Source organism: Emydura macquarii, unplaced genomic scaffold (assembly GCF_026122565.2).
Source record: "Emydura macquarii macquarii isolate MOO-44397 ecotype Brisbane River unplaced genomic scaffold, CSIRO-AGI_Emac_v2 contig_2031, whole genome shotgun sequence".
NCBI classification, from domain to species: domain Eukaryota; kingdom Metazoa; phylum Chordata; order Testudines; family Chelidae; genus Emydura; species Emydura macquarii.
The window spans coordinates 2,568-29,560 of NW_027132168.1; the positions used below are offsets into that span (position 1 = coordinate 2,568).

General features: G+C 49.1%; 1 pseudogene; it reads right to left on the minus strand.

The window, feature by feature from the left end:
* Positions 1 to 2,095: 2,095 nt before the first annotated feature.
* On the minus strand, positions 2,096 to 25,821 carry LOC137159958 (E3 ubiquitin-protein ligase TRIM11-like; annotated as a pseudogene).
* Positions 25,822 to 26,993: the final 1,172 nt, after the last annotated feature.

Here is a 26,993-nt window from a genome sequence, read left to right on the forward strand (position 1 = left end):
GGGGGAGGGGAAGAGCACATGTCAGGAAGGCAAAGGGGGGTGAGGGGCAGGGGCCCAGGGAAGCAGAAAGGGGATGGGGGGTGGGTTAAGGGGGGGATAGATGCAGAGGACAGGTGGGCCCAGGAGTGAGGGACGGGTAAGGGAGGAGAGGGGCAGAGGGAGCAGGGGATGGGTGGCACCAGGGGGGCAGAGAGGAGTGAGGGAGGGGCAGTCCCCAGGGAATCTCTGGTATTTTGGGGCCGTGTGTGGCTGGTTTGTTGCTAAGAGCAGGTCGGTGCTGTCCCCACACACACTGGCCGGGCAGCCCTGCCCCAAGGGGCGCAGCTGGGACTCTCCGTGCCGGCCGGCCCCACGGGCACCACCTTCCAGCCAGGCAAACCCCACAGCCAGCCCCTCCCCTCACCCGGCCCAGCCCCTCCCCCAGGGCACGGGCAGGGTGTCTGGGCTGGGCTCACTGATGGGGGCAGGGCAGTGGGGGGCTTGGAATTGGGGAGTGTAACTGGTGCTGGGGGAACCAGGGGCTGTTGCTGATGAGGCCGGGGCAGTGGGGAGGGGAGGGGGCATTTCCCCACTTACTGCCCCCTCCCATCTGGAAGAAGCTGCACCGGGTGCCAGTCCCAGCTCACACCCGCACAGCGTCTACACTGGGTGTTTGCACCGGGCACCGACACGGCTGAGACACGGCTGTGCCAGGGGCCGTCACCCCTCCCGTCACTGTGGTAACGGATCAATAATTACAGGGTCACTGGAGCAGGGGGCTGGGCTCTGGGGCTCCCAGGTGGAGCCCGACCCACTGGGCTGCAGAGTCATTCTCACTCTCACGCTCTGGCCCAGGGCCCGTGTCAGTATTTAGACACCGAGGGGCGTCTGCAGCAGGAGAGATCGAGGGACCCCACGTCAGACACCCCAGAGCCCAAGCTCCAGCCCCAGACACGTCTTCACAGCTATTTTTAATTCCAGCAAACCCCATCTGTCCTCCCCACTCTGATCATAGCTCTCCTGCTTTGTGTTTATAACATGAGATCAACATCAAGCTCTTGATTTTCATGGAAATCAGTTTTTCCAGTTTTCTGCTTTTCATGAAAATCAGTAGGGTTGCAGGCAGGCAGGGAAGGAAGGGGAAGACCTCCCATCTGAAGGTAGGGGGTTCTCCCAGCTGGAAATCACTGGGTCTATGTAAGCAATGAGTGTGGGACCCTCTTTGAAAATGCCAGTAATTGTGCTCCATGATTTAGGCCAGTTCTACACTAGCAAGCTGACAGTGGCACAGCTGGACAGATAAAGCTGTGCTGCTGTAAGATCGCTGTGTAGCTGCATTACGCTGATGGGAGAGAGCTCTCTGTCGACAAAATAAAACCAGCTCAGTAACCAGCGGTAGCTGTGTTGGTGGGAGAGTCATAGCGCTGTGCACACGAGCGCTCATGCTGGCAAAATTTATGTCACTCAGGGATGTGTTTGTCTCACACCCGTGAGCGATAAAATTTTGCTGACATACTTGCTAGTGTAGACATGGCCTTAAACTCTCAGGGTGAGATTCTGTGCTCCGAACCTGCAGCCCAGGGGCATGTGAGGGCAAAGGCAGCTTTAAGGCACCTCCTGCATCCTCCTGATCCTGCCTGTTCTGGATGCCAAATCAGACCCCAGTTTAACTCAGGGCTTGTCTGCAGGGGAAGGTTACACCAGTACAAGATAAGGTAGGAATTTAAACCGCTCATGTTATACTGGTGTAACGTCCCATGTCAGCGCTCTTATTTCATAGTACCAGTGAATTTTTCTGGTACAGCTGATGCCTTTAGTTACAGCAGCCTTTCCCTGGGTCCTATGGGCAGCAGCAAGGCCCAGGATCTCTGCAGCACTGTGCCTGTGGCCCCAACACAACCATCTTGTTCCCAGTCCCATCTCCCACACACCCCACAACAGGGCTTGTGAGTGGGTCCTCAGAGGGCACCTGCAGCTGTTCTCTGCACTGCTGCACTGGAGGAATCCTCACCCGGCTGGATCCAGGCCTTTTGGAGCCATTTTATGCTGCTCTGGTCCTTTTACTGAACGGACCAGAGACCTTAGTGCTGTTCCTGGCTCTGGTCTGACATTGGGCGTGTCTCTGTGCCTCAGTTCCCCTTCTGTAACTTTGGGATAATGGCAACTTCCTCCTTTGGAAAGCATTTGCAAGCTCTGGCTGAATAACTCCATATAAGAGCCAAGTGTTGTTCCCTTTTGTAACGACGTGTAATGCTAACAGTTCACAGCCCTGGGGGACAGAGCAGTGATGGGATTTTCGCCAGGAGCGGGTACGTTTACTTCAGAGGCTTTTCCAATGTTCAATGATCAAAGGTAGCATCTCTGACTGTAACTGCTCCCTTTCCTTAGGGGGCCCAGTATTAATCTATTGGTCTCTAGGTATTATAGCACTTTTAGTATCTTTGGCTGGAGGAGCCCAGAGGAATCTGGCACGTGGATTTAGGAATGGAAAAAACATGGGTGATTTGGAGGCTGCAGATAGGAAAAGCTAGAGATCCCCTGCTGCCTTAGCGTTAACTTACCTGTGAATTGTCTCAGCATTTCCATCAGGCCAGGGACTCTGTACGCATCCTTCAGTTCAGCAGCAATGAGCTCTGGTTCCTGCAGCCTCACCTGCTCACTCCTAAAGAGAACAAAATCCCCTTATCCCTCAGACACTCAGCACTGGTACTATTGCAATGGGCTTGATATACATTGATGGTAAACTGAACATAGAATCTTACCTGGCCAGTGTGTCCTTTACATCCTAATGGGAGAGAAAGTAGATAAGAAAGTGTTAGTGTTGAGCAGTTTATCTGTTCTGTGTTCACAGAACATCTGGTTAATTTTCCCTTTTTCCTGAGACTTTACAGAACGAAAAACACCTGCAGATCTGACTTACATGAGGACTTCTTATAATTAGGTGATAATAACTGAATTGGCGTATGAATACAGTGGTGCTGAGGCACAACTCCAGCCCCAGAGAAATGCAGACATGGGTACGACTCACCAGTCACTAATGGTACAACGGGGCGCACTGAGTTACTAAATGGTGCATTAACTATTTGAAAACAAAAGTAAGAGAAATTTTATTTTCACAAAAATATTGTGCAGGTTTTCCAGACACTGTCAGCTGAGCTGCCAAAATAAATCACAAGATTAGAAAAAGCCACTGTCTAATGGTGCTTACACAGGTGTTAAACAGCAACTGTACTGCAAAAAGTGATGGTAAAACTGGTCTCTAGAGGCCTCAAATACTGGATAAAATGTGCTGACCTTACTGTGAAAATGTGTTTTCTAACTGCTGACTGTGGGCAGAGACATCTTTATCTGATGCCTGCCCTTGATAACGTTGGGAGGCGCTCGGATACCACGGTGATGGGCACCAAGTAAGAGCCTAGGAAGGTTGACTGGCAAATCTTGTAGGGGCAGGGCTGTGTCTTTCTGGATACTGGAAAGCATCCAGCACATGGTGGCTGCTACCCTGAGAGAAACATTAAAACCAGTCAATGGGAGTTAGGTGCCTAACCTGTTTGATGCTTTTGAAAACCCCAGGAGGTGCTGATCTGCATCCTTAGGCACCTACATACATTTGAAAATCTGGCCCTAAATCACTCTTGAAAATGGGATGGAGGCTTCTAAGTCAATTAGGCACCTTTGATCATTCTACCCTTAGGTCCCTAAGTTTAGAGAGCCAATTTGGCCTAAATATTACTAATAATACTGTGAAATACTCTGTAAAGCTGTGGTGCAACATACATCAATAATAAATCAGTAAATAACAACAATCGTTTTGGGGGAGCAGGAGACACTCTGTGTTTGTTTCCATGGCTGTGGAAAATCCAGACAAAAGGGGAACTTTGTGTAACTCACCTTCAGCAGCTCAGCGGCCGGTTGCTGACACTTCTCCTTTATCTCTGCCATCAGCTGTTGCAGCAAGGAGCTTTGCTGGGAGAGTTTGGTAACATTTTCATTTAGTTTCTTCAAAGTCTCCATCTCCTCCTCCCCCAGTCTCTGGAGAAAGAGTTTCTTTTCCTCACGCAGAAGCAGTTCTAGTTTCTCAAATTCCGACAAGATTTGCTGTCTGTGACGCTTTACTCTTTCCTTTAGTTAATAACAAAACCAAACCAAACCATAAATATCAGCAGAACTATCAAGTGTATCCGGCCATTTTGGGTGCAGTACATTAGATGTGAATGAGTGTTTATAGATTCATGTTTTAAGGCCAGAAGGGACCATTGTGATCATCTAACCTGACCCCCTGCATGGTAAAGGCCAGAAAATTACACCAGGGGTTCCTGCATCAAGCCCATAACTTACTTCTGGGTAAATAATTAAATAGTCTGTGAAGCAGAGGGGCTGGATTCTGGATTCACTTCCTAGGTTACAAATGGAACAGTTTTCTGCTGACGACTGTCCTGAGACTCAGGATTCCTCTCTTCAAATCCTTCCTGCCCCTCAGGCCAGCTGCAGCAGCACAGGAGCCAGCAAACAGAGCTGTAAACAGGGGCGTTGGGGAGGGAGTGTTTGGTGTTCTGGTATTGTGGGGGTTGTGTCTGTGGGGTGTTTTCTTGTTTGTTTGATTTTTGTTCTTTTCTCACTGACAGGACAGAGGCGAGGAAGCTATGCCAGACACAGAGGCAGCAGTGGTAGTTACCCAAGCCATGGAAGAGACAATGAAGGTGACTGGATGTGGAAGCTGCGGGATGCACATGATCCTGGCGGGAGTACTGCAAAAGAGCTGTGTTTGTATGACGTGCCGCCTCATGGAGCCGATGGAAGAGAAGATCCAGATGGAAACTCTGGCTGAGTTTAGAAGGGGGTACGAGAAGATGATGCAGCAAACGCGTGAGACGGCTGAAGGGAAAAGCCCAGACTGACAGATGGAAGCAGGACCAAAGAACTCTGAGGGGAGACTGCTGGGTGAGGAAAGTGACCACTGGAAGCGTGGGACTGTGAGAACCAGGCAGAGGAAAAGACGGGCTAGTGAAGGAGAAATAGAGCTCAGGAACAGGTTTGTGGAGCTGGAAAATGAACAAGGGGTGCAGCAGGTGGTAACTGAAGATGGGAGGGCAAGGAAGAAGAGAAGAGCAGCTAGTCCTATACAAAGAGTGGATGAGCCAATGGAGATACCACCAAATAAGAGCCCCAGGAGGATCCAGGATGGGTTGCAGAAGATTGAGAGGGAGAATAGAAGATGAGAGGACTTGCAGCCAGAAAGAACAGGGGACAGGTCGGAGAATCGCACCGTCACCAGGAAAGGCAGGTCTACGTGATTGGGGTCTCCCTACCGAGAAGAACAGACAGGCCTGTAACCAGAGCTGATCTGGAGAACAGAAGGGTGTGCTGTCTGCCCAGTGCTAGGATATGGGATGTGGAGCTGAGACTGAAGAGGATCCTAGCAAGAACGGGAAAGAATCCACTGATTGTCCTTCATGTGGGTACAAATGATACGGCTAGATTCTCACTGGAACGAATCAAGGGAGACGATGCCAGGCTGGGGAAGACTCTTAAGGAAATGGAGGCTCAGGTGATCTTCAGTGGGATTCTGCCTGTCCCTAGAGGAGGACAACAAAGACGTGACAAGATGCTGATGATCAACAGATGGCTCAGGCAGCGGGGCTATAAGGAGGGCTTTGGGATGTATGGCCACTGGGAGGCATTCATGGACAGAGGACTGTTCTCTTGGGATGGACTTCACCTGAGCAGGGAGGGAAATGCACTTCTAGGATGGAGGTTGGCACAACTGATTAAGAGAGCTTCAAACTAGAAATCTGGGGGAGATGGTTGGGAGATGCCCGGTGATCTCCACACCAGATTTTAACATTGAGAGGGAGGAAAATGAAACAGGAAAGGACACAGCAGTGGGGAGCAGAATGGACATGAAGAGGAAGGGTGGTGTGGATACCAGTCTAGTAGGTGATACTGGTGGTAGAATGACTGTGATGAATCGTGTAAGGCATGTGAGTGAAGCCAAACAGCAAAAATTAAGATGTTTGTACACCAATGCGAGGTGCCTGGGTAACAAAATGGAGGAACTAGAGCTACTGGTGCAGGAAGTAAAACCAGATATTATAGGGATAACAGAAATGTGGTGGAATAGTAGTCATGACTGGAGCACAGGTATTGAAGGCTATGTGCTGTTTAGGAAAGACAGAAATAAAGGCAAAGGTGGTGGAGTAGCATTGTGTATCAATGATGAGGTAGACTGTAAAGAAATTAGAAGTGATGCAGTGGATAAGAGAGAGTCTGTCTGAACATTTGGGAAGAAAGCTACTAGAGCTGCCCCTGGGATAGTTTTGGGGTTTGCTACAGACTACCAGAATCCAATTTGGGTATGGATAGAAACCTCCTTAATGTTTTTAATGACGTAAATACTACTGGGAACTGTGTGATTATGGGAGACTTTAATTTCCCAGATATAGACTGGAAGACAGTACTAGTAATAATAATAGGGCCCAGATTTTCCTGGATGTGATAGCTGACAGATTCCTTCACCAAATAGTTGCTGAACCAACAAGAGGGGCTGCCATTTTAGATTTGGTATAGGTGAGTAGTGAGGACCTCATAGAAGAACTGGTTGTAAGGGACAACCTAGGTTTGAGCAACCATGAGTTAATTCAGTTCAAAGTAAATGGAAGGATAAACAATAGTAGATCTGTGACTAGGGTCTTTGATTTCAAAAAGGCTGACTTTAAAAAATTAAGGGAATTAGTTGGGGAAGTGGACTGGAATGAAGAATTCATGGATCTAAAGGCAGAGGAGGCTTGGAATTACTTCAAGTCAAAGTTGCAGGAACTATCTGAAGCCGGCATCCCAAGGAAAGGAAAAAATTCACAGGCAAGAGTTGTAGACCAGCTGGATGAGCAAGCATCTCAGACAGGAGATTAAAAGAAAGCAGAAAGCTTACAAGGAGTGGAAGATGGGAGAGATCAGCAAGGAAAGCTACCTCTTGGAGGTCAGAACATGTAGATACAAAGTAAGAAATACCAAAAGCCAAGTAGAGTTGGACCTTGCAAAGGGAATTAAAACCAATAGTAAAAGGTTCTATAGCCATATAAACAGGAAGAAAGCAAAGAAAGAGGAAGTGGGACCGCTAACCACTGAAGATGGGGTGGAGGTTAAGGATAATCTAGGCATGGCCCAATATCTAAACAAATACTTTGCCTCAGTTTTTAATGAAGCTAATGAAGAGTTTAGGGATAGTGGCAGGGGGGCTAATGGGATTGAGGATATGGAGATAGAAATTACCACATCCGAGGTAGAAGCCAAACTCAAGCAGCTTAATGGGACTAAACTGGGGGGCCCGGATAATCTCCATCCAAGAATATTAAAGGAACTGGCACATGAAATTGTAAGCCCATTAGCAAGGATTTTTAATGAATCTGTAAACTCAGGGGTTGTACCGTATGACTGGAGAATTGCTAACATAGTTCCTATATTTAAGAAAGGGGGGAAAAGTGATCTGGGTAATTACAGGTCTATTAGTTTGACCTCAGTACTATGCAAGGTGTTGGAAAAAAATTTGAAAGAGAAAGTAGTTAAGGACATCGATGTTAAGGGTAATTGGGACAAAACACAACATGGTTTTATGAAAGGTAGATCATACCAGACCAACCTGATCTCCTTTTTGAGAAGATCACAGATTTTTTAGACAAAGGGAATGCAATGGATCTAATTTACCTAGATTTCAGTAAGGCATTTGATATAGTTCCACATGGGGAATTATTAGTTAAATTGGAAAAGATGGGGATTAATATGAAAATTGGAAGGTGGATAAGGAACTGGTTAAAGGGAGACTACAACAAGTCATACTGAAAGGTGAACTGTCAGGCTAGAGGGAGGTTACTAGTGGAGTTCCTCAGGGATTGGTCTTGGGACCAATCTTATTTAACCTTTTTATTACTGACCTTGGCACAAAAAGTGGGAGTGTGCTAATAAAGCTTGCGGATGACACAAAGTTGGGAGGTATTGCTAATACAGAGAAAGACTGGGATATCATACAGGAAGATCTGGATGACCTTGTAAACTGGAGTAATAGAAATAGGATGAAATTTAATAGTGGGAAGTGCAAGGTCATGCACTTAGGGACTAATAACAAGAACTTTTGCTATAAGCTGGGGATGCATCAGTGGGAAGGGACAGAGGAAGAGAAGGACCTGGGCGTATTGGTTGATCACAGGATGACTATGAGCCGCCAATGTGATGTGGCTGTGAAAAAAGCTAATGCGGGCCTAGGGTGCATCAGGTGAGGTATTTCCAGTAGAGATAGGGACGTGTTAGTACCATTACATAAGGTGTTGGACAGACCTCATCTGGAATAGTGTGTGCAGTTCTGGTTTCCCATGTTTAAGAAAGATGAATTCAAACTGGAACAGGTGCAGAGAAGAGCTAAGAGGATGATCAGAGGAATGGAAAACCTGCCTTATGAAAGGAGACTCAAAGATCTGGGCTTATTTAGCCTAACCCAAAGAAGGCTGAGGGGAGATCTGATTGCTCTCTATAAATACATCAGAGGGAATAGCAGGGAGGGAGAGGAGTTATTTAAGTTCAGCACCAATGTGGACACAAGAACAAATGGACATAAACTGGCCATCACAAAGTTTAGACTTGAAATTAGATGAAGGTTTCTAACCATCAGGGGAGTGAAGTTCTGGAACATCCTTCCAAGGGGAGCAATGGGGGCAAGAAACCTAGCTGGCTTCAAGACTGAGCTTGATAAGTTTATGGAGGGGATGGACGATGGGACAGCCTGATTTGGCAATTGACTGCTCTTTGACTGCTGGTGCCCAATGGCCTGTGATGGGACGTTTGATGGGGCGGGTTCTGAGTTACTACAGAGAATTCTTTCTGGGTGTCTGGCTGGTGAGTCTTGCCCACATGCTCAGGGTTTAACTGATTGCCATATTTAGGGTCGGGAAGGAATTTTCCCCTAGGACAGAGTGGCATAGACCCTGGGGGTTTTTCGCCTACCTCTGAAGCATGGGCATGGGTCACTTGGTGGTGGATTCTCTGTACCTTGAAGTCTTTAAATCATTATTTGAGGACTTCAATAACTTAGGTTAGGGGTGTGTTACAGGAGTGGGTGGGTGAAGTTCTGTGGCCTGCGTTGTGCAGGAGGTCAGACTAGATGATCATAATGGTCCCTTCTGATCTTATAGTCCATGAGTCTATGAAACCTACTTGAGACAATAAATCCAAAACTCATATTTGGGGAAAAAGGAGCCCCACCACCGTCCTTTCCTTACACTAGATATTCATCAGGAAATGCAAAACATCCGTAAGGCAAGGTGGGAAAGAATTAGCAACTAAAAAACACATCATGTGGGGGTGGGGGATGGAGTCTCCAGAACCCCTTGACCACATGCCCCTACATTTGACCACATATTCTGCACTGATCCATCAATAAACACCGCAATTTTCAAGCCAAGCTGAGTATATCTGTGGATTTTAGAGCACTTTGAATGTCAGCTTTAAACTGAAATGATATTTCAGCCGTAAGTATAGTGCAGAAAGGCTGCCCCTGAAATGTGTGTAACTCCGTTAGACTCTCTGGAGCCCGTTCCCCTCTCATTGACCCAGTATAAATCAGGAGTAACGCTATCAGTGCTAATGGGCTGTAGTAGTGTCAGACTGGTGTGAGTGAGAGCAGGGCTGTGCCAGTGAGCACAGTCCATGTCAAATCGACCAAATCAGAATGGCAACATTTGCACACATTTTGCCCTGGTGTAAATGTTGACAGAAGGTGTGAGACAGCGAAAAGTCTGGGTCTGTATCTTCCTGTGTGTTGCTAGAACTGTTAGCCTTGATCCAGGAGGAGCTTCTGCACTAGAAATACAGATAAATAAAATATGTATTTATCTGGGCCTCCTTTGCATTTTGATTCAGTGTAAATCAGCCCATTGCTGTTAAGTGTCATGTAGATTTGTTCATTTTTACCCTTCCGTTCCCCTCCATATTCCTCAAGCTGAACATTTTCTGGAAATAAAGTCTGATTATAATCCTAAACAGGGTTTATTTGTTTGTCTGTTTTAACGCTATGCTGGTGTTGTCTATTTTTATCATGATTTTCTTGTACATTTAAAAAAATATTTAAATAAAATGAGAGATTAACCCAAACTGCCGACACTTACGTTCCAGTCATTCAGTTTATCCCGCTCCTTGGATTCCAGCTTTAAAATCTCCTCCCATGCTTTCTTCAGTAGCTCAATGTCTTTCTGGAGTTTCACCTGTGGGGATAACGATGCCGGGTGAATTCTGCTGCAGTGAGTCAGAGCTCTGGGGATTCCTCACCCAGGGGTGGCAGGAGGGTTTTGTGGCCAAGCTCAGGTGACAGTGAGGGGACCAGGGTTCTGTGCCCAGCCTTGCCATGGACAGAGCTGATTTGAGTGACCCCGGGGCTCTCTGCAGAGCTGTCGTATTGGGTCCCCAAACAGCCAGGCTCTGTCTGGGTTACAGAAAGGTGTTGTGCTATTGGCACACGTGGTGCTTGTTCCGGGGCTAACTCCAACCCCTCTAGGAGGCAGGGATTGTATTTGTGCCAAGGTGTGTGGCTGTGTCCCCTTCCCCAGCACTGGGAACCCCACTTGACACACATTTTGTTCCAGCACATGGCACTAGAGCGTCAGCATCACACTGGCTTTCAGCCTGGCTCTGCTGGTTCGGCAGCTCTGTCTGAACCAACCGTGGGCAAACAAACGCCTCGTGTGGATCTTGGGCAACTCACACAGGGCCTGCCCCCTTCAGCCTGGTGGATAAACTCCCACTGACCTCAGTGAGGGCAAAACTGGACCCATCAGCCTCTGTGCTCAGATCCCCCTGTGCAAACAGGGCGAAGAGGGCAGGGCTCTATGGCTAGACCCACTGGTGTCTGTGTGGGGCTCCGACAGCCCGGGATGGAAGCAGCGCTGGGCGCGAGTACAAAGCATGATCACTGCTTTCATTTCTTGTAACAGCAAGTGACCATGAGGGAGTGAAAACAACAGTCAGTGTTTGTAGATGTCTGCAGGGGCTGGGGGCTGCTGTGCAGAGTTTCAAGTCACAGACATATTGATACGTTCGGCAGGTGAAATCCTGGTCCCATTGACGCCGCTGGGGCTGGGTCCACGAGGCACTTAGGCATGTGACACTCAGCACTGCAGTAACTGACTTTTTAGCACCTAAATTACCTCTGGACCAGCCCTGAGACCACAAAGTCTGAGTTAGGGGCCAGGCTCCCTGTACAAAGCATGGGGAGAGACAGACACCTTAGACTGTGACCCACAAACACCAGCAGGCCGGGCTGGGAGCTGCCTAAGCCAGCCAATGGGAGATGCTGAGGAGAGGTGTCCCAACCCCGCAGCCTCAGGGAGATGGGCACCTCACTCCAGGCTGCAGGGAGGTGCCTGTCTCAGCCAGCGACCCCATCCAGGAACTCAGCTCCTGGAGTCAGGTTATCAGACACACAAGCTATGAGCCTGCCTCACTCCACACAAAACCACTGGGGAAGGAGCTGTCACCTACTTTATGACTTTTAGCCCAGTGGTTGGAGCTCTCACCTGAGATGTGGGAGATCCAGGTTCAATTCCCCCCTTTCTGCATGGTGCTGAGAAAGGAGACCGGTGTTACAATCCCATCTGTCAGGAGAGGCTCTAACCACCGGGCTATGGGAAAGTCAAATGTGGGGCTCCCTCAGTCTCTCCTGGTGAAGCTGTTCCACTTGGATGATGAAAGGGGCTCTGGATTGCAGTGGCACCTCAAACTGGGACTTAGGTTCCTATGTACCATTTTGGCTCCAGGCCTGGGAGTTTTCCACTGACTTGGATGGGGCCAGGATTTCACCCCATAGATTTAGAAGACTCCTACCCATCATGGCTAAACTCCATGTCATTTTAAAATTAAACTTCTCCTGCAGTGATTTAATTTCTCCTGAATATTTAGATATAAGCAATGTCTGCTCAGCCAGCTGAAAGGGGGCATTTTATTTGCATGGGCTTTGTATTTGCATGAGTACAATTAAGTACTTAGGTGTTGAGCATGATTGGAAACAGTCTGGCTGGTACTGGGTTACAAATCACTTTTGTGTTAACTGCAGGGGTGATGAGATGTTCTCCTTGATTGTATGAACAAATGGCAGCAGACTGTTCTGATGAAAAATTCACTCCCATCTAAACAGATCTGAACAAGAGTGGTGTACGGATGCTTGAGCATGGTAAGAGAAGATTACAGATGGGGTAAGAGGGGGAATCTCCTATTGAGACTGTACTATGCCAGGCAGAGGGCGACTCTCAAGCATGGATTGATGATCTTCTTCTGCTGTTAAAAGGTAGTATTAATAATGTATTTTGTTTTATTAAAAGCAAGGACGCTCCTTCTGTGTCCGTAAATGGTTTTCCCATAAGCTGAAATTCACAAAGAGCTGAAATCACTAAAGAACCTGGGAAACTTTGACTGACAAGTAGCAGAGAGGACCTGGCAGGGCCTGGAGGTGACAGAAGCAGCAACAGTCAGTGCCTGACAATAGCAGGCAGCACCAGCAGGGACTCGGTGAGGCCTGCAAACAGCAGCTGAGGGGATTGCTCAAGTCCACCTCCTGCAGGAGGGGACTAGCTGAGCCCCTCCCCCCAGTTAGTGGACACTGCAACCATGATGGTGGTAGGACAGGGGAAAGGAGAAGGGAGATGCGAAGGACATGCCCCATGTACTCTGGGGTGAGGGGGGTTCGGCTCATTGAGTTCATGAATTCTTTCTGCACTGTTTTCTCAAACCAGTGCTGTGTTACTTCCTTCCTGTTATTAAAAGGTTTACTTTCTACACTCAGACTCTGTGCTGGCGAGACAGTATTGCCTTTGGGGGCGCCCAGGGGATAGTGTGTGATTTCCCAGGTGACTGGGTGGGGGCTCAGCCAGTTTGGTGTTGTATCATTGACAGGAACCCCTAGATACAGAACCCGGCCCTTGCTGCTGCTGGCTCTGTCTGGCAGAAGGTTTACATAGAAATAATGTTTCCTACCTTGTATTTCTGAGCTGCCTCCTCGATGGGCACCAGAGCATGAGATCTGTGCTCCCGGGTTTTATCACAAACCTGACAGATCACCTCACCATCATCTTCACAGAACTTTGTCCTCATGCTCTGTGCAGACTGTCTGCTTTTTTGACTTTCACGTTTGTTTTCTAATTGCTGCTCATGTGCAGACTGTCTGCTTGGGTTTTAGAGTTTCAAGTAGTGAGGCCTAAATTATAGGGAACGTGATCAAAGCAAAGGCAAATCTTGTTTCTGTTAATTGGTGTGAATTTTAGTTAGAGTCTGTTATCTTTTTCTTCTTTTCCTCCCTTCCTTGCTGGATATTTTCCACCATGCTGGCAAGCTGTAAACAACCAGGGGTGGGTTGGTTAATATTCATTTTATAGGGTCAATGTAACCAAATTCTATGGGGAGTTGCTGGGAATTTACATTTACATACATAAAAATTTTTTCGTTGCATTGTGGAACGAGACAGCAAACTCCCAATCCCACCCCCCAGGACAACCTGTTTGTTAACATTGTCCTTTTCCGATTTTTCATAGTGCTCAGTGATACAAATTCAGCAGAAGTTGTGTCCACAGTCTGTGCTCACTGGATCGTTGAAATAATCCGTACAGATCTGACAAACCGCTTCTTCCAGTAGCTTTCTCGGAGGGTGAGCAGAGGCCAAGGCTGCAGGAATGTAAGAGTTGCAGTGACCAGTTTCACTTAATGAATTATTCTCTAACTGGAAATCAGATGACATTTGAACAGTGAGGGGAACAAACCATTGGAATAGCTTCCCAAGGGAAATGGCAGCATTTGTCATCACTTAGCATCTTTAGATTGTCCTTGGCTGCCTTTCTAAAAGATTTGCTGTACATGGACAGATATGAAGGGCAGGAGGGATGATTCTGATCATCTAGTCTGACCTTCCGCATAACACAGGCCAGAGAATTTTACCCAGTAATTCCTGCATCCAGCCCACAATCTGTGGTAGGTACAGCAGATCTTTCAGAAAGCAACATCCAATTTTGATTTAAAATCTCCACAGGACAGAGAGTTCACCATGTCTCTGGGCCAGTTGTTCCAATGGCTAATTACCCACACTGTTAAAAAACAACACCTCATCTGGACTCTTTGTCTTCATCTTTATTGGATTGATTTGCTGTGTCTCTCTCCTTTCCTTGGAAGCTGGGGATCCAGTGAGTTAGAGATTGGCCAATTGTTCCACCAGCTAACTACCCTCATAGTTAAATATTTGCATCTTATTTCTAGAGTGAGCAAATTCCTGTGCTGGCTGGTCTGTGTGAGTGGTGCATCCACAGACAGCCCTACAGGGTCTGGCTCTTCCCAGGCAGGGGGAAGTAACTGGCTCAGGAAGTAACGCTGAGTTCAGGGTGTGGCTGCGTTTGCTGCCTGGGAGGAAAAGCAAAACTCTTTGGTAGCAGCAGCTGGAGGCTCCACCCTCTTCCAGTAATAAAATACACGCTCTGCTTACTGAGCGTGGGGCTGGGCCATCATTCTGGGGGCTCTGCCTGCTTGTGTGAACCCACCAATAAGGAGACCATGAGGCCATGTCACATGAGTTTGTATGTGTCTAGTTTCAATTTCCAGCCACTGGATCTCGTTGTGCCTTTGTCTGACAGATTAAACCTACTCCGGCAGCTATTTGTCACTGACAGAGGAGGGAAGAATAGTTCCCTTTGCTGTAGGAATCCTGTGGAGAGATTCTCTGGCCTGAGTGATCATAGAATCACAGAAGATTAGGCAGGACCAACTGCAATTAAATCATCCCAGCCAGGGCTTTGTCAAGCCAGGCCTTAAAATCCTTTAAGGATGGAGAATCCACCACCTCCCTAGGTAACCCATTCCAGTGCTTCACTACCCTCCTAGTGAAAATGTTTTTCCTGATATCCAACCTAGACTTCCCGCACTGCAACTTGAGACCGTTGCTTCTTGTTCTATCGTCTGCCACCACTGAGAACAGCCTAGCCCCATCCTCCCTCGAACCCCCTTTCAGATAGTTGAAAGTCTCTATCAAATCCCCCCTCACTCTTCTCTTCTTCAGACTAAACAAGCCTAGTTCCCTCAGCCTCTCCTCATAAAACATGTGCTCCAGCCCCCTAATCATTTTAATTGCTCTCCACTGGACTCTCTCCAATTTGTCCACATCCTTCCTGTAGTGGGGGTGCAAAACTGGACACAATACTCCAAATGCGGCCTCACCAATGCCGAATAGAGGGGAATAATCACTTCCCTCGATCTGCTGGCAATGATCCTACTAATGCAGCCCAATATGACATTAGCTTTCTTGGCTACAAGGGTACACTGCTGACTCATATCCAGCTTCTTGTCCACTGTAACCCCCAGGTCCTTTTCTGCAGAACTGCTGCCTAGCTCATCTGTCCCCAGTCTGTAGTTGTGCATGGCATTCTTCCGTCCTAAGTGCAGAACTCTGCACTTGTCCTTGGTGAACCTCATCAGATTTCTTTTGGCCCAGTTCTCCAATTTGTCTAGATTGCTCTGTATTCTATCCCAGCCCTCCAGGGTATCTACCACTTCCCCCAGCGTAGTGTCATCTGCAAATTTGCTGAGGGTTCAATCCACCCCATCCTCCAGATCATTAATGATGCAGGGGGTCAGACTAGAGGATCACACAGTCCCTTCTGGTCTTGACGCCACTATGTATTTGTGATTGTGAGCAATGGGAATTCACACCTGAACACATTGTCGAACCTTGACAAACCCAGAGAGAGGAAAAGGAGGGAGCCAAGTGGCTGAGAAGAAAAGAAGTGGAGGATCTGAGCAAGGAGAAAGGAGGGGGAGATAAAAAGTGGCACAGAGGAGAGGAGGAAAAGAGAGCGGAGAGAAAGGGAGGGAGAGTTTATTCCTTCTGCACTGTTCAAAACTCAGGGAGAAGCCAGGCCAGGGAGACAGGAGGGGCTGGTGCAGCAGGATACGGAGGGAGCAGCCTGCACACAGGTTACGGAGCAGGCGGACATGGGGGTGGGGTGTCAGGACTGAATTATCCCCGTGTTCCTCTGGTAGGCTGGCCGCTAGGGGCAGATTTGGGAACATCTCCACTGACGTCTGCGGTTACTGTCTAAGGCATTGTGCCAGGGTGTGTGCCCTGCCCCTGACCTCTGGGTGCAGCGCCTGGGCTGCTCTTAGTAAGTGAGCTGTAGAAAGGAAAAGAAAGGGCGGAGTAACGCTGTGTGGAATATGAATGGCCATTTATAATATCACTGATACCAGTATTACAGAATTACAATAGATGTCGTAGAGGATACGCCAGGCAAAGTATTGATGGAAAAGTCATGATTCACTAAGATTGATAAGCGCGTTTCTAGGTCTGTATCAGCTTTGTCTGATACATTCTAAAGATGTCTGGTATATTTGTATTTCTAACCCGTGCTGTGTTTCTGGGTGACACCCCAGACAGGAACATGGCAGCAGCACTGAGCCTGCTCAATGGCCCATCAAGGGAACACAACTGTGCAATGAATCCAGTAAAAGAACCCAAGGGCTGCACCTCATGAGTCACCAGGACACGCAGGAACACGCCTATGCCAGGGGACTCTCAGGCTTTTCCATGCCATGTGCTGTGTGGCCGTGTTTGGGACAAAGGAAGTGCAAGTCTCATGGCAAAAAGGATATAAAAAGGCAGCTGCACCATCTGCATTTTGTCTTCATTCCTGCTCCCTACCTCTGGATCGACTACTCTACCTCTGAAGCTGTGATACAAAGGCTGGTGTATCTCTCTGTTTCTCCACCCCCTGCCCAGGCCACCTTTCTTCTTGATAACAAGTGTGGGGAATGACATGTCCAGTGTTCTCTGCTCTCTTCTCCTATCATGCCCTGCTGCTTGGCATTTTCAGGTGGGCCCCTAGGCAGACGGGTCACAGTTGCTAACGGGAATGGTGAGAGAAATCTGTTCCAAGGTGTTCCTTGGCAATTTTATTACTTGGTTGTTCTGTCTCTCTCTTTCACCCCCTGCCCGCCTCCCTACCCCCTGCTGACTGTCCATCACCTCTCTCCTGCCATCCTCTCATCATGCCAGATGTTGCAGCCTTAAACTGCAGAATGCCATTAACAAGTAAGAAGTTGTTCCATTTGCTGTAACCTGACCTGCCACTGCTATAAATATATGCTGCCTGCTGAGAGTGGAGACCCTTTACTGACCATATCACAGCCAGCAGCTTACACCTTGCTCATGTAGCCGGAGCTGAGCAGTGAGCTGGGCCCCTCACTCCCATTACCCACCCCTACCTGGGCCTCCTGCCCCAGCTTCAGCCAGGCTTCCCTAGCCATGCCCCAGGCCCACCAGTGCACCCGCCTCCGAACCAGGCTCCTGTGCCGCACACAGGGGTGACGTGTAGCTTAACTCTGCATTTTCTGGATTTCAGATGTTTCAGTTTGTGCCAGTTTCATCCCTCCCCCTGATCCCGGCGCACATGGAGGGGCAGGAAAGGGGCTCAGACACCCCGAGAGGAGCAGGGTCTCACACATCTCAGTGCACACACAGAAGGGGAGAATTCATGGCTGACAGGTGCCCTCACCCCATAACCTCCGACATCCTCTGCAACCTCTCACATTCTGCAACCCTTTATGTCTTCTCCCCTCCCGCTCCCCTGTAATCCCGACCCCGCCCCCCCTCTTATCTGAGCCCCCACTCCCTTTTCCCTGCCTTACCATTTCTGTCCTTATATCCCCCTCCCCATAATACCCCCATCCCTCGCTGTTCCCATCCCCTCCCCAGTGTGGGCGAGTTTCTGATACAGGCCAAGCCTGCCCATTTTAAGCTCCTCACCCCACTCTCAGCAACTGTTCTTGGGTCATGCTCCGAGCATGTCAGTTCTTAGCTCCCCATCCAGATGGGGCTTTCCGACTGGGGAGGACATGAGGGGAGGGAGGGGGAGTTTCAGATAGCAAGATCCCCTGGCTAACATGAGGGGAATACAGGGGAGATCAGACACCCATAAACATGGAGGGGGGCACACATGCCAGAACACACAATGTCAGGGAGATGGGCTCAGGAACCACCAGGAAGATGGGGGAACCAGGGGTGGAGGTGGGGGAAGGGACACCCACATCCAAGTCTACCCGGGGGGTTAGAGAGAAGGCTCAGATTCCCCAGAGATGCAAGGCCCCCCCTCCAGGAGCTGGCTCACATGAGAGACAAGAAAAGGTGGGTCACTCCCCCTGTAGCTGGGCTGGGAGCCCCCAAATCATTGCACACACATGGGAGGGGAACGTGGGAGTGACAGATGCCCCTGCCCCTGTTCTTCAGTCTCCCTATCACTGACCCCCATCTTTTCATTCGCAATGTCCCGTTCCCCCGCCCCATCATCTGAGCCTCCAGCCCCTCTGCCTATATTCCCACCTACTCCTCCACACCAAACACCCTCCTTTCCTAGAGACCATTTGCTTGTGTAGTTTATTTTCTGCTCTCAGAAATAGTGTAAATTCCTTTGGATTATTCTGCTCTACTCAGAGCACATTTCCCAAAAATCAAAGCCTTTATGGAAGAGGCAGATTGGAGCAGTAGGCCTAGTTTTTGTTCTTGAAACATGTCACTTGGTTTAGATTTAAACCCACATGACCTAGGTCGGGGCTTCAATTCAATGGCTGCAACTTTCCCTCCGAGCCACCCAAGTGCTGTAAAGAAGAGCTGTTTGTCCAGGTAGTTAGCCTCTCTGTCTGCACGTCTTCAGTGTAATCCCTTTAGCTTGTCATTTAGCACAAGAGACTATTGATGAGCTAAAGAGATGAGCAAAATATATATATTTTTTTAATTAATTAGATTTTCACCACATGGCTGGTGGATGCCCACACACCCTGTTCAGTCCTTGAGCTTTGGAGACCCTGGTGCAATCAGCTGAGCCTTAGTTTGATCCCTAACTATGAGCAAAAATTGGCTACCAAAACCTGTCAACTTTAAGAACAGATGGATTTTTTGGGGGAGGGCTGTATCTCAGCAACCCCTTGGTCAAATGGCCCCAAATTTGGACCAGTAATAGAAACCTATGTCCCCATGAGCCACACCTAATTTCAGGGCAATCCAAGTAACCATGCAGATTTTACAGGATTTAGGAAAGACCATCTTTAAACAGAAACTTGATGTAAACCTGAACTATAGCAGGGCTGTCACCCTTATATATTGAAGTACTTCATATACCTTAGACAATACTGATAAAATACTGATCTATCTTCATGCTTGTTGGTCCAGAAAGCAAGTGTGAATTGCTCTATAGGGCAGGAATTAGGACGGTCACTGGGGAGGGAGGGGTGAGCACCTGGGTCCCAGTCTCTGTGTCTAGGACTATTTAATTATTTATACCACCTAGAACAGCTTGGACAGGAGGGTGTGAGAGGGACCCACTCAGGAATGTGACAGAGCAATTCATTTATGGGACTAGCTGAGTGCCCAAGACAAGGGAATCTGCGGTGTACACACAACTTGGGAACATTAGTCACAAAGTGATGTCACCTGGTGAGCACAAGTGGAGTTACAGGGAATCGCCTGAGCCGGCAGGATGACTGCTTGTGACAAAGGTTAAGATTCTGTCAGGGCTATTTTCAGTAAAAGTCAGGGACAAGTCACGGGCAATAAACAAATAAACAAAAATTCACAGAAGCCAACGGCCTGTCCCTGAGTTGTATTAAAAATATTCTGTGGAAAAGGGGTAGACTAACCCCAGGAATGAGGCCAGGGGCTGACCGCCGGTGGGAGCTGCTGCTCCAGCAGTCCCGGGGAACGCTGCTCCGGCAGCCCCAAGACTGGCCATTGTTACTCCCTGCCCTCCGTGACAGAATCGTGTCCTTACTTGTGACATTTGCGGCTGGCGAGCACTCTGTCGTGCTTAGAGCAGGACACAAAAGTTTAGTCATGGGAAAAAGAACAACTTTCTGAGTGCCCCACAGTATCTAGAGCTCTCTTTCACTGCAGAATCATTCAGAAAGGATGGACTTCTCCTCTTCACAGGGGACCAGCGCAAGGCCTAGGCATTTATGTCCCATTTAGAGTCTCAAAATGGGACGTAAGCAGGATCTCAGTTGGGTCTAGGTCTCATACTGCCTTTGAAATGGACAAACATTTCACTTGGAGCTACTTCAGTCCAGTCGGGGTTTATCTAGGTCATCACAGAAAATGTGGAAATCTGCCTGTCAGTTATCTAGCTCCCTAGTTAGAACCAACACTAAAAACAGCTTAGCTAATTATTATCACACACAGACCGTTTCTCTCAGTTTCAGGGAAGGTTGAGCAGACATGCCAGACACTTTTTTGAAAAGAACATTAAAATCAAGTTTAGATTTTAAGAAATCAAATTTTTAAAACCATGGAAATTCAAAGTTAAGATTCGGCTTTAACTAAAATCACCCAGAAGTTAAACTTTTCCAAACCACTCTTGCAAACCACACTTAGGGTCACCCAAACAGATGTAACTCCATCAGAGCAGTGTTGAAAACGTTGCCCACAGCTCTTGAGCATTAAACACACATCTCTGGTGTTAAGCAGAATGCTTTGACTGGAGACTGAACTCTTCTGGCGCCATGCTCAGTTTTAGGTACCTATATGGCCCCATTACCAAAGTGTCTGGGCTTCTCACAACCTCATAGTCTTTTGTGTATTTATGCTCACAACCCCTCTGTGCGGTAGAGTCCTACTGTTATCCCCATTGTACGGACAAGGACCGGAGTCCCAGAGGGACAGGTTTTCTAAACAGATTGAGGCACCCAAAGATTCAGATAGTTGCCTAGTAGGATTTTCAAAAGCAACTAGGTGCCTAACGCCTATTGAAATCAATGGCATGTGGGCACATCTGAAAATCCCGCCAGGCGCTAATCTGCATATTTAGGCACCTAAACAGCTTTAATAATTTTCCCCTAAGTGACTCACCCAAAGTCCCACAGGACATCTGTGCACAGCAGGCTACTGCTGTAACCACTGGACCATCCTGCCTCTAATCTCATGATCTCAGCCTAGAGTTTGCACATGAAGGCCTGTGACCAACCCCCACCTGTGCAATCTGAACACAAACCTGCAGAGCTACCAGCACCTCCACCATTTGAGATGCTCCAGGAGATGCTCCCATTTCTATGCCTGTTCTTAAGACCAGACCTGCATCCTGAAAGGCCACACACACATTGTGGAGGCAGGAGTGGGGAATGGGGTGGCTGGAATTTCCTTAAAAGTTCAAAACTGAGGTGGCACAATTGTTTGTGTTGAACATGGTGTGATGTTTGTAAGCCAGGCTTGTCATGTGTTTGGAGCTGACTCAGGAGTTCTGGGCGCTGGGGTAGCACTGCTGAATGCGAGATCCGCGTCATTACCTCCGAGCTCCTGCCATTCAGTAGAAATGGCTTCCTGACCCTGCACATTCCCATCTTCACTCCTAAAGAGAAGACATTCTCCATCATCTTTCAGCTCAGCTGTTCAGTGCAGTAATTCTGCAGTGCAGCTAACAGGAGTGTGAGGGGAAATGAAAAAGGCAAATGCATGCACGGTACCTGCTTGGTGTGTTTGCCTCCCCCTGAAAGGAGAAATAGGAAACTATCAATAATATTCTATAATTTAATAAAACCATGTTAAAAAAACATCCAGTGACCATTCCCTATGGGTGTGCCACTCACTTTCAGGCACAAAAGCCTTTTCCCATCAGGGCAATCCCATTTCACAATGGCAAGTTTCCAGCCATCGCTGCTTCCTGATGTGTTTATGAATTTCATTCATCCGAGCAAATAAGGTAGCTATTTTATCATCCCCTCTGTGACTAAAGTTTCCTAAACATGTTGCCATGCACCTTTATCAACCACAGAAGGTGATGCTTCTATATGGACCAGCATCAGCCAGAATAAGTCACAGATTCACAGCTGATAAGGCAGGAAGGGACCATTCTGATCATCTCCTCTGACCTCCTGTTTTGAGCACAGGTCAAAGACCCTCACCCAGTGATTCCTGCATCATCAACTGGTGTCTGAGCTAGAGCAGATCTCTGAGAGACGCCCAGCAATGATTTAAAGACTCCAAGTGATGGGAACCCACCACAAGGCTTGATGAGTTGTTCCAATGGTAAATCCCCCTCATGGTAACATATGTGCACCTTATTTCTAGCTGTAAGCAAGGTCTGAGCGGCCCTTCCCTGCTCAGCCAGATGAAGGGGGGGCACTCTATTTGCTAGAGCACTGTGTCTGCATAAGCACACCGTGGTGCTCAGTATGATGGGAAATGGCCAGTCTGGCTGGTACTGGTTACAAATCACTTTCGTGTTAACTGAAGGGGTAATGAGATGTTGCCTCCCTCTTGAATAAACAAATGGCAGCAGAATGTTGCTTAGCCTGTTCTGATGAAAGATTCACTCTCATCTGAATAGAACTCAACAAAGGAAGCTTTCAGATGCCAGAGGACTGTGAAAGCAGCAGGGAGGGGATGGGGTTTTCCAGTGGAGGCTGCACCAGCGCTGACCAAGGGTTGCCCTTAGGAATGGATTGACTATCTCCTCCCACTGCTAAAGGGTAGAATTAATTATGCCTCTTGCAGTCTCTTGTTTTGTTAAAAGCAGGAACATTGCTCCTGTGTGGGCAGAGGGTTTTCCCATGAACTGAGCTGAAATCACTGAAAGCTGAACTCACTGGCTCACTCACTAAAGGAACTGCCAAACCTCCAGAGACTGACAGCCAGCAGAGGGGGCTGGTCGAGCCCCACAACTGGCCAGTGGTGGGAGCCAGCAGAGAGATGAAATTGAGCCCCACGGCCTGAGGGAGCCAGCAGAGAGGTGGACAGTGCAACTAAGGCCTTGTCTACACTTACCTGGAGATTCTGCTCATGACCGGAGTTACGCAAAGTAAGCAAAAAACTTGCGTAACTCCTTTCGACTTCTCTGTTTTCTGCAAACCAGTCTTCACTGCGCTGCAGCTTCCTGCTACTTGTGTAGGTCTTACTTCCTGGATCACTGAGCGGATCTTCAATGACTGCTCAGTTGATCCAAAGAAATCGATCTTGGGGGCACCCAGGGATCAGTGTAGGATAGCCTAAGATGATCTGGGCAGGGGAAAGCTCAGGGAGCCAGTTTGGTGTTGCATCATTGACAGGAACTGCTGGCATTGAACCCAGCCCGTGCTGCTGCCGACTCTGTCTGGCAGAAGGGTTACATAGCCTAAATCTGTCTGGCTTTAACTTCCAATCATTAGATCTCACTCTTCCTTTGTCTGCTGCATGAGAGTCCTTTCCCAGACTTCCCTTCACTCTGCAGGGCTCATAGGATTAAAAGACAGAAAAATCATATTTTAGTAACTAAAACAAGTAGCTCTGACTGCTGTTGACATGGGGACGTAGCTTAGTGAAGAATTTATTTGACAAATAAGGGAGGTCCATGGATCTCAGACAATCCCATGGCAAAAGGGGCACAGAAGGGGGGATGCTCTCAGAGCAATATCGACCACCATGTGCCAGAAGACAAGGCTGGTGAGAGAAAGCAGGAAGGTCTCTGCCTTGCTGAGATGCTGACCAGACCTCAGAGTTACATGTCTACACCAGCACCACTGCAGCCGCGCATCTGTACTGATACAGCTGCACCCCTGCGGCGTGTGTGGTGAAGACGCTCGGTGCCGATGGGCGAGATCTCTCCCGTCAGCATAAAAAGCCCACTCCCGCAAGCGGCAGAAGCTGTGTAGAAGAGAAGCTCTCCTGCCCACATTGCTCTGTGCACACTGGCACTTATGCTGGCGTAACTTATGTTGCTCAGGGTGGTGGAATATTCGCACCCCTGAGCTGCATATGTTTTACCGACGTAGGCTGTAGTGTAGTGATAGACGGGGTGAGACCAAACATAGGGGATCGCAGGCAGTTTGTCTAGGGATTGTTTGTGATTTTGTGAAGCTCTGTGACTCTCTCTAGTGCTTTCTTAAAAACACAAGTGCCTGCGGTTAAGAAACCCCCTTGCTAAGCCCATGATCCGGGCTCCCCTGACACATTGTCTGTGAAGGGTCACTCGAGAACTCAGAGTGCCCCAGCGAGCTGGAAATCAGCCTGAGCGGGTGTAACCCGCTGGGATCTTGGGAGGGCTGAGTCACTGGGTCTGGGGTTCCTGACAGCCGGGCTGGGGAGGATCACAGCCCAAAGAAGGGTGGCAGCCATGGGGTCTAGCTGGGAGTGCGTCTGAGAGACCCAGAGCTGGAGTAGAAACACGTGGGATCCCGTGGTTCGGTCCAATCACAACAGACAGGTGTCTGCCCAGAAAGGGTGTGACACAGGGCCCTGGAACAAAAATACCCCTACCTTGGACTGGTGGGTGGCCTTTGCCAGGGGAATCACAGAGTGCAACGGGCGAGCAGTTTCAGCTCCCTCCCAGGGCCCTAGGACCCACTCCTGATTCCTTCATTTATCAAATGTGTTTGGCTTCAAGCAATAGCAGCCTCAGTGGCGGACTGACGGGGGTGGGGGAGAAGGCAGCACCCTCCCGCCATGGACCGACTCTGGCCGCCAAAGTGAAATCCTTACGGCCAGCAGCCGGGGCAGCTACCTGAGACACGGGGACATCCTGGCATGCTGCGTTCACTGGCAGCTCTGGGGTTCATGCACTAGCCAGGCTGGGCTTGCCTGGCATGGACTAACCCCTCCCCCACTTAGTCTTCTGCAAGGAAACTAGCCAGGGGAACCCCGCACTCTTAGAAATGGTGGGGGGAAGGACTGGGGACTTTCCCTAATGGGGCAGTGGGGGGAACAAAAGTAACGCAAGAATCAGCTCCCAAGTGTCTCTGCTCCTCGGGCTGCACTGACTGACTGGGGGGCGGGGGGTGACAGGGAAACCCCCTTGAAGGCAGAACCGATCAGTTGGGGGGGGGGGAGACAGGAGGAGAGGGGAGGGACAAAAAAGGAAGAAGGAACAAAAAAGAAAGGGAGGAAAGAAGGAAAGGGCGGGGAGAAAGAGAGGGAAAGAAGAGAAAAAAAGGAAGGAGAAAAAGAAGTGAAGACAGAGAGAAGGGAAGAAAAAAGCCAGGAGGGAAGAGGAAGAAGACCAGGGGCTGCCGGAGCCGGGGCAAAGGAAGCAGCAGCAGCAGCAGCAGGAGGTCGGGGTGGGGGAGCTGCGGGGAGAAGAGAGGCTGGGAAGAGGCAGCAGCAGCAGAGGAAGCAAAAGCTCCGAGCCAGCTGCTGCCTGCCCTGAACTCAGCTTCTCTGGCTCCGGCCCAGGAAGCTGCCCAGCCACTGAAGTATTGCTATGAGAATGGGGGGGGGGAGGGTGACAAATACAAGCATCACCCCATGCTCGGTAGCCACTGAGCAGCCTGAAAACAGGCCCCAGAGTTACAGTTCCCTGCAGTCAGACAGAGCGGACAATGTGTCATCATTATTAATACCCCTACCTGGGGCTGGTGGGCAGCCTTTCCCATGGGGATCACAGTGTGAGAGCGGTGCGCCGGGGATTCTTTGCAGTCCACACAAACGGATGTGTTATCCTTCTTACAGAACCAGGCGAGCTCTTTCCCGTGCTCCGCACACACATTTCCTTCTGCTCTTCTCCTTTTCCCTGGATTTAACCCCAGTTGTTTGATGGTCCCTACTAAGCGGCCCAGCTGCTCGTTAGACATGAAGTCTCTTTTCTGGAACTGTTTTCCACACTGTGGACAGGAGGGTGTCTTCACTCTCTTACAGTGTTGGATGATGCAGGCCCAGCAGAAGTTGTGCCCACACTCTATAGTCACCGGGTCTGTAAAATACTCTTTACAGATGATACAAATGGCATCCTCCAGCCCCCTCCTCACTAAAGAGGTTGAGGCCGGGGGTTCCCAATCCTCATCAGCCTTGCGTTTCCCACTCCCTGGTGCAGCAGGTGCCTCCATGGCTGCTGGGCTCTCAGTGCTTCTGTGTCTCCTTCCCTGCCCGGTGCACTCTGCTGGCACTGGTGGGAGGTGCCGCTGCTGGGCTCTGCCCTCCTCGGTGCCAGGGTGAGGGGAAGAGAAGGGAGGGGCCTGGAGGAGAAGGTGAAACAGAAGAAAGGGGGAGAGGAACTGACTGAGTGAAGAGAAGGAAGGACAGAAAGGGCGGGAAAGTGGCTCTGCCGGACACCCCCTCGCCAGGGAGCAGGAGCAGGGAGGGGATTTTATCTCTGTGCTCGGCTCTGCTGAGACAAACACTGGGACACTGCGCCCAGGGGAGGGTGCAGAAAAGAGGCACAGATTTCATTGCAGGGCTGGAGGAAATGCTCAATCTGGTTAGTTTGTCAAAAGGAAGGGGAGGGGAGACTTGATCTTGGTGTTTATGGGCCTCAGTGGGGAGAAAACACGGGGCACTAAAGGGCTCTGGGCTCTAGTGGACAAAGGCAGAACAAGAACCAATGGCTGGAAGCTGAAGCCAGACACATTCAAACTAGAAATAAGGCACAACTGTTAACAGTGCAGGTGATTAACAGACTCCCCAGGAGGCCGATCCTCAGGGCAGGTCTACATGACCCCTTACATGGATCTAACCTACCTCACAGAGGGGTGTGAAAAGGACACCACCCCCTCCAGCGACACAAGTTACAGCAACCTCAGCGCTGTCCATAACGGTGCCCACAGAGGTGCAGTAATTCTGCTGCCAGGAGAGTGTTCTCGTGTCGGCTTAGAGGGTCTTCACTGGCAGTGTTACAGCGACGCAGCTGTGCCAATGTAGCACTTGCCCTTCAAATGTCTTCCAGTCCAGACTGGTGCCTCTCTGAAAGGAGGCTTTAGTCAAACACAGGTTATTGGGCTCAGGAAGTAGGTGAAATTCACTGGCCTGTGTTACAAAGGGGGTCAGACTAAATCTAAGGGTTCTTCAGGTTTTAAAATCTCTGACTATTACTTCTGGCAGAGCTGGGATCATCTGAAGTCTCACTGCTGGAGAAACATCAGGAATAATACCACACTAAGCAGGGGGGCTGTCCTGCAAGGCCTTAAAAATGCAGGAGGAAGACAGGAAAGAAAATCCAAGAAATTGAGGGTCTTAGACTAGCATAGGGCTTCCCAGGGAACAACAAAGGTCCCACTGGCCT